Consider the following 21369-nt stretch of genomic DNA (forward strand, 5'->3'; position numbering starts at 1 on the left):
CCTACAAAGGACATGAACTCATCATTTTTTATGGCTGCATAGTATTCCATGGTGTATATGCGCCACATTTTCTTAATCCAGTCTATCATTGTTGGACATTTGGGTTGGTTCCAAGTCTTTGCTATTGTGAATAGTGCCGCAATAAACATATGTGTGCATGTGTCTTTATAGCAGCATGATTTATAGTCCTTTGGGTATATACCCAGTAATGGGATGGCTGGGTCAAATGGTACTTCTAGTTCTAGATCCCTGAGGAATTGCCACACTGACTTCCACAATGGTTAAACTAGTTTACAGTCCCACCAACAGTGTAAAAGTGTTCCTATTTCTCCACATCCTCTCCAGCACCTGCTGTTTCCTGACTTTTTAATGATTGCCATTCTAACTGGTGTGAGATGGTATCTCATTGTGGTTTCGATTTGCATTTCTCTGACAGCCAGTGATGGTGAGCATTTTTTCATGTGTCTTTTCACTGCATAAATGTCTTCTTTTGAGAAGTGTCTGTTCATGAGAAAAAAATAATTCTTATTCTTTGTTTATGCATCTGCCTAGAAAGAGGACTTAATGATATGCTCCTGTGCTAAATAGAAAAATAAAAAGGAGAATTTGGAGAACAGAGGGAGATAGACAGCGGCGAGACATAAAGGGAGCTAGAATCAGCTCCTTTAAGTGAATAAGAGAAGCATTCTGCAGGGATCCATCAGACTCATAGAAGGATAGACAAAAATGAAAGAGAGTTTGGTCATTTCACATACAGATTTGGGGAGTGAAGGGAGAAAAGAGATATGGGCATTAGAATAATACACTGTAAAAGTCATCAGCTAAAGGTCAGCTAAGACATGAATCCAAACCAAGATGTTCAAAATGCCTAGAGGAGCTGCACAGAAATGAACACCATATCAGCATGATGTGTTGAAATTCACAAACAACAACAACAAAAAAATAGTTGTTACAGTCCAGCAAGGAAAAGATGTATATCCTGCCCAGGAGAATTAAGAAGACATTGAATAGTTTAATGTGTAGCAAGCAAATCAAAGTCTTAAATGGGAAAGTCAGATGATTCCAGAAACTAAAATAGACCAAAGAAGTTCTTGAATGTGTTCTTTTTGTGACCTGTTATTTAGGAGAAAAATTCATTAAAAAGGTGGCATCTGAGTATAGCTATGAAAACATAACACTTAAACAAAATGATTCCAAATATATTCACATAACTGGATCCTTCTCAGGCTTCAGCTCTCGGGCTATGTGTTTTGTCTCTATAGGGTTATCTCTGACCACTGTAATTAAGTGTTTTGTACCTGCCGTCATGGGTAGTTGAGTTGAGAAGGTATAATACACAAATGGATTCTGAAACTACGGCTTTCTCTCTTTTATACACCTGCGTACACATGCACATGCACAGGTGCACACACACACGCACGCACACACACACACAGTTGCATACAGTTATCCAAATATGTGTATTATAGGAGATGTGATCATCCTTAACCATGGGGGGTTTATAGAGTAAGAAAAGTAGAAGTCTACAGTCTGAATGAACATTGAGAAAAATCAACATTTGTTAAAGAACTTCTCATAGAGAAATAAGAGGAAGCAGAGTTAAGAAGTTACAAGTTGAATCAGAATAATATAGAGTCAAGTTCAAAGAAAAGTGAAGAAGGGAAGAGTAATCCAGAGTGTCAAATCCAGCAAAAAGTTCTTCTGAGATAAATACTAAGACATTCCATTGCATGTAGCTTTTCACAGATCTAATTATCTAACAAGAGACATTTGATTAAAAATTTGAGATAAGGAGTTTGACTAGTAAATGGGAGTGCAAAAATGTTGTTGAATACCAGTCAGGATGATGTATGAATGTCCTATACATGAGGAAAAAATTTTAAGCTATATATCAATAGAAACTTAAACAAGTGAAAAATACTTTCTCTATCTAAGCTTTTAAAGATCTCAGGTGAAAAATGTCATGTTAGCAAAATATTTCATTAGAAAAATTGGATATTGGTTTGACTCTGTGTCTCCACCCAAATCTTATATCAGATTGTAATTCCCCATGTTGGGGGATGGACCTGGTGGGAGGTGATTGGATCATGGGGGCAGACTTCCCCCTTCCTATTCTCATGATACTGAGTTCTTATGAGATCTGGTGGTTTAAAAGTGTGTAGCACCTCCTGCTTTGTGCTCTCTTTCTCTCTCGCTCTCTGCCACGTGAAGAAGTGCTTACTTCCCTTTCACCTTCTGATGATGGTACGTTTCTGGAGGCCTCCCAGCCATGCTTCCCATATGGCTTTCAGAAGTGTGAGTCAATTAAACCTCTTTTCTTCATAAATTACCCAGTCTCAGGTAGTTCTTTGTAGCAGCGTGAGAAAGGACTAATACAGGTATCTGTTGCATAATTTCCACAAAAGATCATTTTTGACTGGTTTGCAACTTCTAACATCATCCATTGATAATAACTCCAAGAAAGCTATAATGGAATACTGCCTGAGTCATACTCCAGGATTGGGAACTGGCTAGCTGTAGAACTAGTAAAATGTATTTTTTTCCTCTGGATCTCAGTTTATGGATTAGGTTTTTATTAAAATTCTAGATTTTATATTCTGTTACACTCACATGTCCAAAAATAATTCCTATTCCTACACAGTGTAGGGAAACTAGACTGCCTTTACTTATATTCCTGCTCTGCCATATAGAAGCTATGCAACTTTGGGCAATTGGCTTATGCTTCTACTGTCTCAGTTTCCTCATTAAGTAAATGGAGAAAATTATAATAATAGTCACTTCATAAGGTTATGAGAATAAATATTATATGTAAAGGTTTTCATAGAGTGCCTAGCCTAAGGTAATTGCTCCATAAATTTTATCTATCATTATATTTTAATAACACACACTTATAGAATACTATAAAGTATATATAAACATAAATACATATGAGCTCTTATCTGTGTGTTTGTGTATACATATAAAGAAAGATAAACACATCTATAGTCCTATTTAGTGTACGTGAACATATATTTCTTTAAAAATATTTAACAAATTTGTACTTTATAAACTTATTTTTCATAAAATCTACATGTGTAAATAGGAAGCTCAAAAAGTAGAATTTCTAGAGGTTCAAGAGTCCTATAAAGCAGATGTAAGGTTAATTTGCATGGTTTAGTTGCCTCCCATATTTTTTTCAATATATTTCAATGGCTTGAGACTCTGAAAAACTGATAGCAAATAAAAAGGTTTCTATAGGCTGCTAGATTTCATGCTGACTCAGCTGTCTGAGGGCAAAGCCAATTACTATGGCTTGCATTTCCTTGTGCAGAAACCAGAACATATTCATTGTTAAATAGAGCCATTAAATATTTAGGGGAGGGTGAAAAGTTTTATGAATTGAGATAATAACAGTGAAAAACTACCAAGGATATTTTTCTCTTAAACAACAAGAAAACACTTTTCTAAGAGTAACTTGAAAATCTCAAGCATGAAATATGATTTGATTTAATATCCTTTCAATAGTCTTTTTAAATGTTGATTTTTTAGGTTGGTGTATAAGAAAAAAAAATCCTCTGATATAAAGCTAAATTTTCTCTTCAGAGTAATAAAAGAACCAATATGGTCTCCTGAACAAAGAACTAACTGAAGAATTGGGATTCTATTTTTGGCTTCACCAGTGACTTGCTCAGTGACCTTGGACATATCACTTAAATGGCTTTGTGCCTCAAGGTTCCCAGCTGTAATATAGAGATTATAATGCCTGCCCCTACTTCATGAGACTGTAGAACTATTTCAGTTGAGTTTGTTAAAAACCCCAAAAGCTTTGGAAACAATCAGAAATAACTGTGAAATTCAAAGTTGTATTTTATTAATTTCTTTTTACTATTTGCTTTTGTTTTCTTGTAGTCTTCTATAATCCTTTTCCTACTAAAATAAATCACTGTGATAAAATTAATAGATGGAGATTTTCATTAGATATTAAAAAACGTTTCTAACAGTGAAGTAAAATTAAGAATACACTTCTGAGATCAATTGATATAATTTCTACTCTTCAGTATATTTAAAATTCATGATTCAAAAGATAATAATATTGTGATCATGTAACATAGAACTTCTAACTAAATTTGTAATTGACAGTTTTTGTCTAATGCTGGGTCTCCTCACAATTTCTCGCTATGATTTCATTCAATCAATATTGTCTTCTAAGGTCTTTATAAATGCACTGTATTTCATCTCCAAATCCAGAAAACCCATCAATGTTGCTCCCAAATGCCATGCTTTTTCTAGATTCCTCTGCATAGCAATTTGCATTAAAAAGTAAAAAATTGTGCTCTCCAAAAAAAAAAAAAAAAAATTGTCCTCCACCATGAGGTTCTGCATAGTGGGAGGACTTTAAGTAAAAGAGACATCTTTTAACTTTTTGTGCCCTTTTGCAATTTTTTTCTATTTTTGAACCATATACATTTATCAGTTGTTCAAAATTAATTAAATATTATTTTTTCAAAGTTGTTCTTCTTAAACTCCAAGTTAGAAGTCCCTACCCCAACCACAGAATTATCTTTTTTGCTCCTCTCTCACAGTATTTCTTAGAGTCTTGGACTCTATGCCATAAAATCTTGGAATCAAAGAAGACTCAAAATTTTTCACCTACAAATTGGAGGAGCCTCAGTCATCCTTTCTCCTGTCATATCACTTTAGTGTATCCTCCACAGCGTTTCCAGAATGCATTTTCTAAAATAAGAATATATGTACAATCAACTCTCCTTCTCTGCTCAAAACAATCTGATGGTATCTCCTTTATTCCTAGACAAAAGTTTTAACGTGGCACACTCATCATCTATGATCTTGCACTTTAATACATTTCAGATCTCTTACAATCCTCAATATATACCATATTCATTTCTGCTTCTCTGTCTTTCTATATAATATTCTCTCTGGCTAGATGGACCTTTATCATATACTCATGTGGCTAACAAATTCCAATTTCGCACTCAGTTAAAAAACATTTACCATTCTGAAGCCTGCTACAAAACTTTGCAAAGATCAATGATACCCAATGTGTTCATGATCATTCAGAGGCATGCACAGAGTAGCAAAATATTTGAGTTGCCCCAGGTACATGTTCCCTGCCTACGTCAAACAAGGAGACATTCCACCTTGTTGTTTTAGTCACATACTGCAAGAAAATGTTGTTTTTTCTTTTTCAGTCTATTTGGTGTCACATTTTTTTAACACATTGTATACATTAAATCTTTACATATTTACATATTGAGTGTATCTATTTTATTTGTATCAAAACACTGGCTTCAGCCATATATTTAAGACCTCTTTCATTTCCACAATAGCACATTTCTTACACACATTTCTAACTTTCTGGTCATTTCAGTTACAAAGTACTTTTCGTTGTTGATATCGCTGTTTAAAAATGACCTCCAAGCATAATGCTAATGTGATGTCTAGTGTTCCCAAGTATAAGAAATCATGATGTGCCTTCGTGAGAAAATACGTGTTCGATAAGCTGCATGCAGGCATGACTTAGAGTGATACTGGCTGTGGGTTTAATGCTAATGGATCAATTACAAATTAAATAAGATGTCCTTAAAAACACACACATAAAACACAGTTATGCACTGATAAGTTAATTAAAATGCTATGATCAGAGGCTTTCAGGAACCTAATTCTGTATTTTCCTTAGGAGCAATTGTTCTCTATTTGAAAACTCAATGTTTGTGGTAACTTTCTAGAACACAACTACCACAAATAATTAGAACTGATTGTATATATTTTATTTGTATCCAAACACTACCTACAGTCATATTTTTAAAGACCTCTTTCAATTTCCTAATAGTACATATGTTGCATATGTTTCTAATTTTCTGGTTACTTCAGTATAAATAAAAGTGTAGCCAACCTTAAAGCATCAATCAAATGCATCCATTTAATGGTCACCTCCTTATATCCCCAAAATCTAGCCAGATATCTACCTTAAGAGTGGGAGGAAAGCTGCAGTTCTTTTACTCTTCCTCTTCTCACGAATCTAGGTTGTTTTTACCTCTGTTGACAAGGAAGGGAACATGTGATTATATGGGAGCTGCTGTACTTCCCTCTTCTTCGTCCCTGCTTCTCTTGGTAAGACTAACTGGCCGTTGATATTGTCTCTGTGGCAGCCATCCAAATGCTGGCTAACTTTTCAAACCCAAACTTGCACTCTGCACTAGAAAACTAATGAACACTTTCTTCAATAACTGCCACATCTTTGTCTTCCTTTAATCATGGCAGTATTTCTATTTTGTGTACTTGCCCTTCTATTACCATGGTAATGATTAATGTTATCCTTAGATTTTTGCTTCTCCCCTTTCTAAAGAAAATTGTAGGATTACTCTGTGCCACATCAGGCCTATATGAAGTCTTGTTTTTATTTTTAGAATAAAAACCTCTAAGAAGTGAGGCACAGTTTGCTATGTCTCCTTTCCACAGCCACAACAACCTACATCTCTGCAGACAGTGGAGTTTACATCAGGTTATATTATTCAGGAAAGGCAATATAGAATGAACCCCTGTTTATGGTATCAAAAGTAGAGTGCTGCCTTAAAAAGTAAGTTGCGTTGGCATCTGCTTTTAAATTCAGCAGACTTTAAAATAAAACTTGAATTAGAAGTTAAAAATTGGTGAAATTTACATTGGTAAAATATCTCCTAAAATTGTGGTTTTAAATAATTTAGAAGGATCGATTACCTAAGAAACTTTTAGATCTAAAGATTGGAAAACAGAATATTAGTTTCAGAATATTGTTTCAGTTGCTAGTAGTTTCTTTAGGAACTGTATTGAAAGAAACAGACAAGCTCAGATAAAAGTAGCCATTTTGCAAGCTGAAGTAAAAGAAAAAAGAGAGAGATTTTAGAAATTCAGGGCCTTCAGATGTTGAAAAATTCACTGAACTAACTAAGATCATAATACGAAGACATGAAATTTAGAAAACATTTTGATCCACAACAGCAGACGTATACTCAGCCTTGAACTAATTTCAATTTACCAATAAGATGTCACTAAATGTGAGTTGGGAACAGATGTGCATAATTGGTTCTTGCAAGTAAGTGTAAGCTGGCTCTAATGTCCCAGTCTGTCATCCTCCAGCAGGCTATCCTGGGCTTGTTCCCATATTGGTGCCATGAGCTCAAGAAAACCGGCAGAAGTATTCAATACCATATAAGGCCTGAATTCAGAACTGACATACTCTCATTTCCTTTGTATTTTATTGCCTGGAGCATGATACAATGATAGCCCAGAATCAATAATGTAAAAAGAACTCTGAATCATGATACAATTCGTTACTAAGTCACATTACAATGAGCATGTATTTGCCAAACTTCTGATAAATGTTGATTATACTACAAATAAGAAAAGGATTAAGAATAAATATTAAATGATTGCAGTCATATGTTCTATTTTTAACTTAATGTTTTAACATAAAAATAGGTATTCTAGCAAAGTTGTGAAAGATGAGTGAATTTACACAATTTCATTACACACATCAATCACTGCCAGCCATTAAATCTATTTAGTTTTGTAATTGTTGTTACATTTGTTAAGTTTCTGAAGGTTGTAACAGACAGCTTCGCTGTGGTAACAAACAGCTCTCAAATTCAGTGGCATAGAACATGAGTCATCAGAAGCTTTATGTCTGCAGCTGCTGTTCTGCTCCATGTGTCTATCCCTTTTGGACTGTAGTTAAATAAATAACTTCCATTTACACCATCCCTGTTATTAGAATGGTTAAAAAAAAACACAGAAGAAAAGATAGCTGATAGAAACTTGCAGTTATGTTTACTACTCAGATATGTTAATTACACCAGCTTACATCCAAATGACCAAAAACATCACATGGCTATCTATGCTCAAAATTAACAGACATTTTCTTTTCTTATAATGGGTAAGGCACTATAATTCACTTGCCAATGGGAAATAATGTATTATCCTTTTATAAAAAGCAAATAATTGGGGTGCTAAAATCTACCAAAGTCTGTAGTCTTGATCTCTTACGCAATCCCAAAAGAAGTTACTCCGAAAGTCTTATCCAATCATTGCATTGAGTTTGAAGTCCAGAATTTTTCTGTCCTCTCTTCAGGTCTGAATATAATTCATATCATCTAGAAATCTATTGTATAAAATAATACAAATAACAACAATGATATACTAAAAAAATATTACTTTCTCACTGTATACTAAGCTACAAGAGTGAAGATATACAGATCAGCCACAGTAAGCATTTATTTTAGGAAAAGGGAAGATGAGACGCTTCTAGTACTCAATGATTCATAGAAATTCTGAAACTTATGTAGAACACAGTTTAAAAATCTAAAATGATCATAGGAAATCTTGATTAGGCCATTATTTTCTCCTAAAGATAGTCCTCAATTCTGACATATTCATCAGCCATTAGCTCTGTTCTCTGAAAAATTCTTCCTTTTTCATGGTCATCCTTGGACACTTCTTAAAAGAGCAATAAAAAGCAATATCCTTTGGGTATATACCCAGTAATGGGATGGCTGGGTCAAATGGTATTTCTAGTTCTAGATCCCTGAGGAATGGCCACACTGACTTCCACAATGGTTGAACTAGTTTACAGTCCCACCAACACTGTAAAAGTGTTCCTATTTCTCCACATGCTCTCCAGCACCTGCTGTTTCCTGACTTTTTAATGATTGCCATTCTAACTGGTGTGAAATGGTGTCTCACTGTGGTTTTGATTTGCATTTCTCTGATGGCCAGTGATGGTGAGCATTTTTTCATGTGTTTTTTGGCTGCATAAATGTCTTCTTTTGAGAAGTGTCTGTTCATGTCCTTTGCCCACTTTTTGATGGGGTTGTTTGTTTTTTTCTTGTAAATTTGTTTGAGTTCATTGTAGATTCTGGATATTAGCCCTTTGTCAGATGAGTAGGTTGTGAAAATTTTCTCCCATTTTGTAGGTTGCCTGTTCACTCTAATGGTAGTTTCTTTTGCTGTGCAGAAGCTCTTTAGTTTAATTAGATCCACATTTGACCCAGCCATCCCATTACTGGGTATATACCCAAAGGACTATAAATCATGCTGCTATAAAGACACATGCACACGTATGTTTATTGTGCCATGATTCACATTAGCAAAGACTTGGAACCAGCCCAAATGTCCAACAATGATAGACTGGATTAAGAAAATGTGGCACATATACACCATGGAATATTATGCAGCCATAAAAAATGATGAGTTCACGTCCTTTGTAGGGACATGGATGAAATTGGAAATCATCATTCTCAGTAAACTATCGCAAGAACAAAAAACCAAACACCGCATATTCTCACTCATAGGTGGGAACTGAACAATGAGAACACATGGACACAGGAAGGGGAACATCACACTCTGGGGACTGTTGTGGGGTGGGGGGAGGGGGGAGGGATAGCATTGGGAGATATACCTAATGCTAGATGACGAGTTAGTGGTGCAGCACACCAGCATGGCACATGTATACATATGTAACTAACCTGCACATTGTGCACATGTACCCTAAAACTTACAGTATAATAATAATAAATAAATAATTTAAAAAAAGCAATGTCTCCAGGTAAACTGTGTCTATGTGAGCCTACACTGCCCAGACTTTCCAAACTCCATGCAAATAAATAACTTCACATGCTATAAACATTTACCATTGCTAGGAGGTAGAGAATTCCTTGAACCTACTGTTATAATTTTTGAAATAAACATCTTCCAATAGATCTACAGGTGAAGCTCCTGCTTCAGAAACAAGTTTATGGACATGAAGAGTGAAGGAGAGGAGTTGTATTCGTTTCCCAGTGCTGGCAGAACAAATCACCACAAATGAAGTGGCCTAAACCAACAGAAATGTACTCTTTCACAATTCAGAGGCCAGAAAGCTGAAATTGGTAAGGTTAGTTTTTACTGGAGACTCTAAGAGAAAATCTATTTCATGTTTCTCTCCTAGCTTCTGGTGGTTTCCAGCCATTTTGGGGATGGATTGGCTCATAGACGCATTTCTCCAATCTTTGCCTCCATCTTCACACAGTGTTCTCCCCTGTGGTCCTGTGTCCAATTTCCCTCTTCTTAAAAACACTAGTAATATTGGATTTATGGCCCATTTAGGTGGGCCCTCAATCTAGTTTTACTTCATCTTAACGTGATTATACCTGCAAAGATCCTGTTTCAAACAAGGTTACCTTCATAGGCTTCATGTGGATATGTGTTTTTGGGAGACAGTACTCAGCCGCCCTCTTACAGGAGGCTTAGGGGAGAATACAGGAGGATTGTAGAAACTAAAGTCAAAGCACAGGCATAGATGTCCTCAGAAAAAGTCCCACATTAAGAGTCAAATTAGTAATCAAAAGTCTGGAAATTGGTAGTGCTTATCACTTTGTCTAGGGATGAAACTTAGAAGTTAGTGGGACTGAAGACAGAAAGCCTGGAAGAACATTTCTCTGCAGAGAAATGAGATAACTAGAGAAGGGTAAGTTGCCATTTAAGATAAGACAGTAAACAAAAATTAAAAAGTTATATTGAAAAGATAAAACAGAACAACAAATACTGTCTTATTATTTTAAAAAGTTACATTTTACTACACTAACAAAAGATGGTATTTTTAAATAAAAAATATGTCCATTAACTGCCTAGGAATAAAAATGTCAGATAATTTTCATAAAAATTTACCTTAACAAGAGAACAGAAAATAAGAATCAAAGTATTCCAGCTGAGAAAATTTACCACTCCCATCACCATAACCTTTATCTATTAATGAAACATATTTAAATACATTGATGAAAGAATGTAATCTTAAAGTAGGAACTTGTCCATGAAATGGTTAGGAATAGGAAACATCAGACCAACTCTATAAAAAATTACAGTAAAGTAAACTAGATAAGAAAAATCAAAACATTTGAGGTAATATAATTCTTTGCACAAAGTAATCACAAAGGAGAAGAAAATTATACCAATCATAAATGAAGAAAATGTAAATACATTCAAAAAAGCATATGAAAACATAAGAAATAGACTCATATTTGAAAATGTAACAACAGAAATAGCAATATTAAAGTAAATGCAACGATTTTTGACTTAGGCAAGAGAAGAAATTACAGAAAATGAGAAAACAATCTCAGTATAAAGAATAAGTTATAACTTATACCAGAGAGAAGTGATCTGAATAAAAATTTATTAAAACAGACCAACAAGCCCATAATTTACAAGAAATTGGGTAGAGTACTCAGAGGGATCTTAATAGAAATAGCAATAAAATAAATGCTGTTATTTTCTCACCTAATAAATGTTTAAAATAAGGCCAAAAAACAAAATCAAACACTTTCTCAGTAAATTATCTGAGCCTCAGAACAAAACTCAAGAATATTTATAGAAATAAAAAAATCCATGACTCAACAAAGTAAAATTTAAAATGCGTACTAATAGGTCAAAAGTTATCAGCCATGCAGCAGCAGAAAATCACAACCCATAATGAGGAAGAAAACCCATCAATTGAAACTGATCCAAGACTGACACAGGTATTAGAATGAGCAGTCAACGTCTATAAAATGGTTATTAAAACTCTCTTTCATTTGTTCAAATTAGAGATATTGAAGATATATAAAAATAACCCCAGTTAAACTTGTTGGAGAAAAAAATTGAATAGTTGAGATAAAAATACATTGGATCAGATTAATTTCAGATTAGATATTGCAAATAAACATATATAAACATGTTATTGCAAATAAACATATTCATGAAATCAAAGACAATTTTTTATTTCTTTATAAAAGCTTCAAAATAAAACAGTGAGAAAAAAACTATTAAAAATAGTGGAAGTTTTCTTATAAGCCCTTGATGGGGGAAAAAAAAGAATGTAAGAATATAAGTAGGTCATGTGGCAACATCAATTTACCTAACATATGTATAATTTGAAAAAACAAATGAGGCAGAGCAAAAGGGCAAAAAATAAATTTGAAGAAATAATACCTGGAAAATTTACAAAGTCTAAATTATGTATTCCACAGATCTAAAGAGTTCAAAAAACCAAAGTACAAAAACATAAAATAACTATTCAAAATTAAATCTTAATCAAATTGTTCGAAACCAGTATTAAAGGGGAAATCCTAGAAGCCAACAGAGAAAATATAATATTTACCAATGTACAGACAGAAGGAAGGCAGCAGATTTTTCATCAGCAACAATGTAAGTAAAATGGCACTTAAGCAATTCACTAAAGGTTCTGAAAGAGTTGTTAACCTAGAATTTTATAGTAAGGAAAAAATATGTCAAAAACAAAGGCAGAATAAAGTCTTAAATATACATACAAAAGCTCAAATTATTGTCACTATTAGACACACATGAACCAAAATATTAATGTCCAGAGCTCCTGCAGAAAGAAGAAAAATAATACTAAATGATTTACAAAAAGGAATGAGTGGCATCAGAAATGGTGACTCTATGGATGAACATACAATTTTTTGTTATTGTTTAATTCTTTTTAAAAGATAATTACCTATTTAGAAGAGGATTCCAGAAAAATGTTGGAGTACGGAGCACCAGAAATCTCTGTCCCCACCTAGTCAACAACTGCACTGGCAGAATCACTTTGCTTGACATATTTCGGAACTCTACAGCCTATTGAACAATTATAAATTTCAGAAGGCTTGGATGTAAATTGCAGTTAATTTTGGCTCTTAGCTCAGTATTGATTACTCTTCTCCCAACTCCTAGCTTCATGCCAGCAGCTGTGCATGTGTTTCTTGAAAAGCCTGCACATAGCTGGGGTGGATGATAAGAATCCTGTCCACCAAACATTAGGAATCTGTGTTTTGTTTACTGCATATAATAACAGATGTGCAGACATGGAGGCAGGCAGAGACTACTGCACTTTCCAGTCGCATCGTTGCAAGTCCTTCACCCTACACCTGAAGTGACATCCAGTAGACCTCAAGGTTCAGTACCTCCATTCTTCATTTTACTTTTTCCCCTTCGAGAGCCAGATATTAAAGACTAGAACGTCCAAAATCAACCACATGTATGAGGAAATTAAGAAGTCATTGTGCACGCCCAGCAGATGATGTATGCTCTAAAAAGACCTGAGGAGACCTTAAGTTTACACCTTAGGCTTATCCTTACAACAGAGATGACCTACAAAAATCCAAACAAAGCCACCATAACAAAAGACAGAGCAAATCCTGAGGAAGAATGAGAATCTTATTTGCAGAACTATTACATTATTCAATTAAAATGTCCAGTTTTGATTTAAAAAAATTACATGTCTGCCAGGCATGGTAGCTCACGCCTGTAATCCCAGCACTTTGGGAGGCCGAGGCAGGCAGATCACAAGGTCAGGAGATTGAGACTATCCTGGCCAACATGGTGAAACCCTGTCTGTACTAAAATACAAAAAATTAGCCAGGCGTGGTGGCACACACCTGTAGTCCCAGCTACTCGGGAGGCTGAGGCAGGGGAATCACTTGAACCCAGGACACAGAGGTTGCAGTGAGCCAAGATCACACCACTGCACTCTAGCCTGGGTGACAGAGTGAGACTCCATCTCAGAAAAAAAAAAAAAAAATTACCGGTCATACAAAGAAATAGGAAAGTATGGCCCATTCAAAGGAAAACAAAACAAAACAAACAAAACAACAACAACAACAGCCAAACTTTCCCTAAAATGAACTGAGAGAAGATCTAAAATGCAGACATTAAAACAACAATCTTAAAGATGCTCAAAGAACTAAGACATAAAGTCAAGAAAACTATGCATGAACAAAAGGGAAATATTAATAAAATATTAGAAAGCCTAAAAAGGAACCAAGAAGTAATTCTAGAGCCAAGAAGTACAATAACTAAAAAATTCACTAGAAGGACTCAAAGGCAGATCTAAGCATAATGAAAAAAGAATTAGTAAACTTGAAGATGAGACAATAGAAATGATGAAGTCTGAGGGATAGAAGGAAAAAAGATTGAACCCAAGTGAACAATGACTAAGAGAATGAGGTACCATCAAGCAGGCTATCATGTGCAAACCCCAGAAGGATAAGAGAGAGCGATAAGAGATAAAGATGAAATTGAGGGTGGTGACCTACAATAGGCAGCACACCTGGACTGAGTTGGTGTGAACATCTTCATACTGAAAGAGAGACTGCAATCCTCCCGTACATTGCTCTTTAACGTAGGGGCCTGTTTTTTGAACTTGAAGTTGATTTCCCACATCGGTTCTTGTCTGGGCCCATTCTGCACCAGAAAAGTAAGCATTTGGAATTCTTTAATGTGCTGGGAGTGGCTTCTGCAATGGCTGGATTCTTGGAGAGTTGAGCCACAAATCACTTATACAGTACAGAGACTGGATCACATATGCCCAGAGACTGCTTCCTCATTGACTGTGGTCACAGGCGCAAAGGCTGAAAAGCATTCAGCATGTAATGCTTTTGGTATAACCTGATCCAAAAGGCAGCAGTACAAGTGACAGTCCAGGCATTTTTACAAATGAAGAAAAATTTCACAATATCCTCAGGACAGACGTAGGAGGCGGGAAATAGCCAAATATCCATGGGACACTATGTTGTTCCAGCCCCATCTAGGTCTCCTGTTTCCTTTTTCTTTTCTTTTTTCTAGAGACAAGTTCTCTCATGGATGTTTTCCTCCTAAGCTGGATCCATCTCATCACTGCTGTTGATGATGTCACAGTGCTCACCTGTCCCAGAAAAAAAAAAAAAAAAAAAGCTTCCTCTAAAGGAATCTGGAAGGCTTTTAAGCCACAAATAGGTTTTACTTCCTGCTAAATAGCATTAGTGACTTCTTTCTTGACTCATCCAGACCTCATGATTGCCAGATCTGGGCTGGCATAATCCGCCACAGTCACTAGTCTGGAGCAGGCATCGTAGGCCCAGAACTTGAGTCACTTTCCTCTCTCAGGCATGGCAACCATGTCAGAGCAAGACCAGCCTCAGGGGCTGGGACCCCCAGCCATGTCTTGTTCCAGAGAGCCAGCCCTAGGAGGTGCAGGTCAGCTACACCCAGCTTTGCAGACATCCCACAGGCAGAACTTTCAATTTAATCAATGATGACAGAATTAAGATCAGTTGTTGCCTGGGAAAGTTGGTACTAGCGTGGTAGGTAGGAAACTGTGATTACCACAGGGCACAGAGAAACTTTTGTAGATATGTAGATTATGAATATATTCAATATCTTGAATGTGGTAATTATTGTATGGGATGTATACATTAGCAAACTTGTCAAGTTTTGAAAAATTTAAATAAATGAATGTTATTGTATGTTAATTATACCTAAATATTATATTAATTTTACCTAAAACCATATAGAATTAATATAGAGACATTAGCAGTCTTTTTTTTTTTTTTTTTTTTTTTTTTTTTGACAGAGTTTTGCTCTTGTCGCCCAGGTTGGGAGTGCAATGGCGCGATCTCAGCTCACTGCAAACTCTGCTTCCCAGTTCAAGCGATTCTCCTGCCTCAGCCTCCTGAGTATCTGGGATTACCAGTGCCTTCCACCATACCCAGCTGATTTTTGTATTTTTAGTAGAGATGGGTTTTCACCATGTTGGCCAGGCTGGTCTCAAACTCCTGACCACAGATGATCTGCCCTCCTGGCCTCCCAGAAGTCCCATTTTTAACATAAATACAGGCAATAAAATTCTCTTTTAAAATAAGATATAGCTTAGCTGTGCTCTCTCTAATTGGAATTCCTATGTGAAAAATGTTAGAGAAAGCTGAGTATTGATAGACATTGTGTTCAGAAGTGAGGTTTAAAATAATGTTGGTTTGGAACTATTCTTTATACAGTTATTTTGTTAGATAATTTGAAGTTGTAATGAAAACAACAGATATAGTAGCTGTTCACCAATAGTGTACCACATTTTGTGGAAGGAGACACATGCCATTATAATCTAATACTTGGTCATGAAGAAACTACAAAAATGTCATCATGATAGTAAGTCACCCATGCTTTTCGGACAAGCTGCAATCTCTGGTTTCTTTTAAAAATTTAGTCCTTAAAGGAGTGTTTCCCAATTGTTTTCTTACTCATTACCAGTTTTAAAGGTGTAAATAGCTTACACACTCATAAATTTTTCAAAGTTCAACTGTTTCTGCTCTATTGAGATACACAGATATGTTAATCCTTAATTGGCAACTTACCACAGGCCAAAATTTAGTACACTTCAGTAGTATTTATGGTTTGATTTATAAAACCAGTGTTCCGTTTATTTTACAAATAGTCAATAATATTATAACAGTGAATATGATACTAAAGCTACCTCTCTTGGATTGTATAGGTTTCAGAAATAGTGGAAGTGTTCACCACTTTGGGAATTACTTTGTGGTCAGTTGTTCAGAAGTTATTACAGTTAATAAATATATTTACTTCTATCACTACATGATTACTCTTACCTACATAAACCCCTGTATTGTAGGTTTCTATGTAAATCTATATTTAATCTAACTTTAATCTTTATACTTGCATATAAAAAGCATACTAAAAATCTGGGACAATTGAGTAACTTCAATAAAATGGATAAACAGACATTTTAGTTTCTATAATATATACTATTAATTGACACAATAGGTTTCATTCATTTATTTGTAGTTATGTATACATCAGAGGGTAGATAAAGGGAACATGAATTACTGAATACTTGCCTCAAACTCCAACTTACTCTATATAAGCTTGACTTTTTTACTTTAAATGTTAATTGTTTTAACATGTTAAGTATACTTTTACCTGAGAAATTGAGCAATCACAGAAGCACTAAGACAGTAGTGATAACATTCCAAATAGAGTGTGGGTATAAAATCTTTTCCTTATGCTGCCGGTTTATAGAGCTCATTTCCATGCCCTGTTACTCACTAATGTTATTATGGTTAAATTGGAATCTCGCTGGTGACAATCGCACTACATGAAATTTTTCCTTGTAATTATAATATTAGAAAAGGATATGTTGTGAAAACTATTAGCTTGATTAGTTAAAATTCTAAAATGTGTGCACTTGTTACATTAGCCACTTATTTGTGAAAAATAGTGTCTCTTAATATCAGATTAAAAGTTTAGATCTTGTATTCTAACCAAAACAGATTAAGACCTAACTGACATATATGCATTATCCTTCTGAATGTTCCATTTCTGGCACCTTATTCTTATTTTGCCCCAGGAAAGGACAAATACTTTTTTTATAAACATGAAGGCATTTTTTAAATGGTCCTTCCTTTCAAATAACTGAAAAAGAACAGTTTTTCTGACTTTAAACTTGCATTTTAAGTTTGTGTTAGAGAAACATTATTCAGACCTTCAGCAGAGCACTGGCTACCAGGAATTTAGAAAATACCCTGCCAAGCGGGCAAAAATATGACAAGCTCTTTATTCTTCTAGAATGATTTTCAAATATTAGAGGTCCAAACAACAATTTGCAGAGCTGAATGGTATTTTTCTATTATCAATTTTCTTATATTCCTAGATAATTTTCTCCTCTATCATTTGCTTTATTTAGAGATCATCCATGGATTTCTACCTTATTAATATTACTATACTCTTCCATCTATACCCAACACCATCATAACAAATAAACAACAAACCAATGGGAGAATAAGTAGAAAAAGCATGTACCTTTCTATCTACTCGAGGCCTGATATTAATGAGAAATCAAATAGAATTGACTTCCTAAAACATTTCTACTATCTCTGGTCCTGGCTGTGTTAACTGAGAAGTGCTCCTGAAAACAGGATTTACGTGCAAGTGATTTATTTGAGAAGTTGTTCCTGGAAGCATTAGTGTGGGATGAGGAATCCATGGGACAGGAGAGAGAAGATATTAAGTAGAGGGTGGAGCCATCAGCCGATCACTGTTGTGGGCAAATGGAGCTCATTCCCAATGGTGACCTCTGGGAAATGGTAGAATTGATATCAGCAAACCACAGCTTTCAGGTCACGCCTGGCACATTGCCTGTTTATGTAGCCCCCATGCACAAAGGGCACCACTCCCTAGCAGTCTAGCACTGTGAGTTACGGAAAGCAAGCTAAGACATCCCCATTTGCCCGTTTCTCCCAGCACTTGCCTGTTTCTCCCAGCACTTGCCTCATCAGTCTATGACTCGCCTTACTGCTGCACAGGGCCCTTGCCAGCTGCCACCTGTGCATTGGTTGGAAACTTCTGGGCACCTAGCATTGGAATCTCAGTCTAGGTGGGAGTCAGGGACTCGGAAAGTTGCCTGATCACTGTCCAGCTGCCCAAATTGAGTTTGCAAAACTCTTCAGGAAAGAAAGAAGCACAAAGATCTGGGTATTCCTGGAGCACAGAATAAAACTGATAGGTGGAGAAGCAGCCACCATTTCCCACCCCCAGGTATTCCCTCTCTCTGGTTGATTGTTCTTCCTCTGGAAAATTTTTCCAGCTGGGCCAAAGCAGGCCCACCACGTGGGATGACACACCCCAGGAAAATGAAGCAGGGCATGAGTTTTCTGTCTTTTTACATAAAGTGACTGTACAATAGCCTCAATTTTGCCTCTTGGCAGATAGTACTTACATATTATCCAGCCTATGGAAGGCTAAACAATGGCTCCAAAGAGGTCTCATTCCTAATCCTCAGAATCTGTGAATATATTGCCTTCCCTGGCAAAAGGGACCTTACAGCTGTGATTCATTTGAAGATCTTGAGACAGAGAGATTATCCTAGATTATTCTATGTGTCCAATACAGTCGCAGAGTCCCTATCAGAGGGAGAAAGGGAGTCAGACAGAGGAAGGCAATATGAACACAAAAATAGAGTCAGTAAAGGAGATAAAACACTACGCTGCTGGTTTTGAAGATAGATAAAGGATCACAATTCAAATAATAGAATTTGGCAAAGGCAAGGAAACAGGGCCCATCCTAGAACCTCCAGAAGTAACCAGCTCTACTGACAGCCTGATTTCAGCCAAATGAGAATGATGTTGGACTTCTGCCCTCCAGACCGGTAAGATAATAAATTTGTGTTGTTTTTATCAACTTATATTTGTGGTGGTTTGCCTCAGCTTCAATAAGAAACATAATCTAAAAGCTTTTTGGCTCCTAGTGTAAAATAATGCTTCCCAAATGTTAGCATATGTAGGGGCTACCTAAAGATTCACTTAAATAAGATTCTGAAGCTCATCCACCAGATATTCCAATTCTGTAAGTCCAAGAGATGCCACTTGGATTTCTAAGAAGCCCTCAGCTAATATGACTGCTTTTAGGGTGTGGAATTGGAATAACCCTCAGGTAGAATGTACTTATAAGTTGTCCTATTTATGAGGCAAGGAAGCTGCTGTAATTTTTCTCTTACACTGTCATTGGATAAGAGCTGCTCCCTGGGCATCCACTTGCTCAGCATTTCCAGCCTGCTTTCTAGGTAAGTGCTTCTGGCAAAGTCATCAGGGGGAGAGTTCCAGGTGCTTTCAGTAGCAAGATTTTCTGAATGCATGGAAGAGTGAGTGCCAAGGTGATATGGAAGAGTACACATAGACTGTCTTTGATCTCTTGTTGCATTACATATACATGGTGAAGAATGGAAGGTTTTTCTCTATCTGAATCATGCTCTTTTAACAAATAATATTTGTTAATCCATGTGTTTTAGGATGGTAGGAAGTCTACAGTCCTATTTTATTTACCTTTATTAATTGATCCTCATATCACTGGAGATGTTGATTTTCTGAGATCATTCACTGTTTAATAATGCTCCTAGACTATGTGAAAGGCTAATGTTCTGTTTTGTAACACCTATTTTCTGTTGGCTATGCTGATTTTGTTTAATACATTGCTGTACCTCTACATTGACTAGGCTTGTTTTCCAATAGTTTTCTCCAATTAGTTTCCCATGTTAACAATATTATTACTGGAAAATACCATTACATTCTTTTTCTCTGTATATATAAAGGCTAAACTATATTATATTTTCAAAATGAGAAAAGAACTTGAAATGATTCTTACCATAAGACCAACTATTATCTTCCCAAAGGGGAAAAAGAGCTTATACCAATAAACAAAAACAAAAAGTTGCCAGAAAGTACTGACATTGGGCATTAGAGAGCATGATGGACAGGGATTGAACCTTGCAGCTGAATGAGCGGGATAAATGATAACAAGCTTTAGCGATAGCAAGACTAAACAACAGGTCCATTAAGGAAAAATAAAATCTGAACATTGTATGTCAGCAATACACAAAGCCTCAGAACAGATTATCCAAGAATGTAACAAAGATGAAATTAGCATTAGTATCTCCAGAGCTTACAAACAACATCATAAAACCAAGATAAGCCATTTTGGTATGCATATAAACAGTCAATGCTAAAGCACTCATTTCTTAATTTAGAAATTGAGATTTAGTTTTAAAAGCTGTATGGATTAAATAAAGATAGAATTCTTTATTCCAATATGCCATATAGAAAATCTTAATGAACATATTGCATGTAAAATAAGAAAGGAACTGGTTTTTGGAAAGGTGAGGACTAAATCCAAAACTGTCTTTAGAGTGTAAAAAATCAGTTTTTATAAGTGAGAAAGCTGTAATTATACCTTTATGTGATTATTGTCTTTAATCCAAAATGTGTTTGGAGTAAAGTTTTAAATGATGTACCAATATAAGAAATGAAGTTTTTTTAATTGTTTTCAAATTTCAACTTTATCACAGTTCCATAGTATATTAATGTATAAAATTATAAAAGTATAATGACCTCAATTAATCATATGGTCACTGATTTTAAGCTTAGAAATGTAGTTATTTTTATAAATCAATATCCACAAAATACATTTTGTTTTGGTTTGCCATTTTGTCATATTAAAATTTTAAATCTTTTCTATCAAGGTCAAGGGAAAATAAGCAACGTGTAGCACAGATGACAAAAAAAAAACTCCAATGCAATAGAAATATGCATATGTATTGTATACATACACACATATATTTATATTGTTACAAAATATAAATATATTATTACAAATATACATATGTATACATAAATATACTTGTATCATTACAAAATATATGGTAATTTATTATTTTTACTGGTAATAAAAAGGAATCCAGGGTCAATTCTATTTTCCCATAGAACAAACTTAGCTAAAACTTATGCACCACCAAGAATAAGCATTAATCACGTGATTAACATATTATTATATGTGATTTTAACAGTATATATTTTGTATGCAACCAGCTTATTGAAAAATAACTGTAACAAGTTTAACAGTAGCCCCCCAAAATTTATATCCACCTCAATCACAGAATGTGACGTTATTTGGAATAGTACTTCTACAAATGTAACTAAAGGATCAAGATGAGTTCATATTGGATTGAACTGGGCTTCAAGTCCAGTAAGAGTGTCCTTACAATAGACAGAAAAGAACATGCAAACA

The 21369-nt window shown here is 35.3% G+C and overlaps 1 pseudogene; it reads right to left on the reverse strand.

Moving 5' to 3' along the window:
- Positions 1-6775: 6775 nt before the first annotated feature.
- Positions 6776-14923, reverse strand: LOC109026111 (transmembrane protein 183A-like; annotated as a pseudogene).
- Between the last annotated feature and the right edge of the window lie 6446 nt (positions 14924-21369).

Source organism: Gorilla gorilla, chromosome 2, assembly GCF_029281585.2.
Source record: "Gorilla gorilla gorilla isolate KB3781 chromosome 2, NHGRI_mGorGor1-v2.1_pri, whole genome shotgun sequence".
Lineage (NCBI taxonomy): Eukaryota > Metazoa > Chordata > Mammalia > Primates > Hominidae > Gorilla > Gorilla gorilla.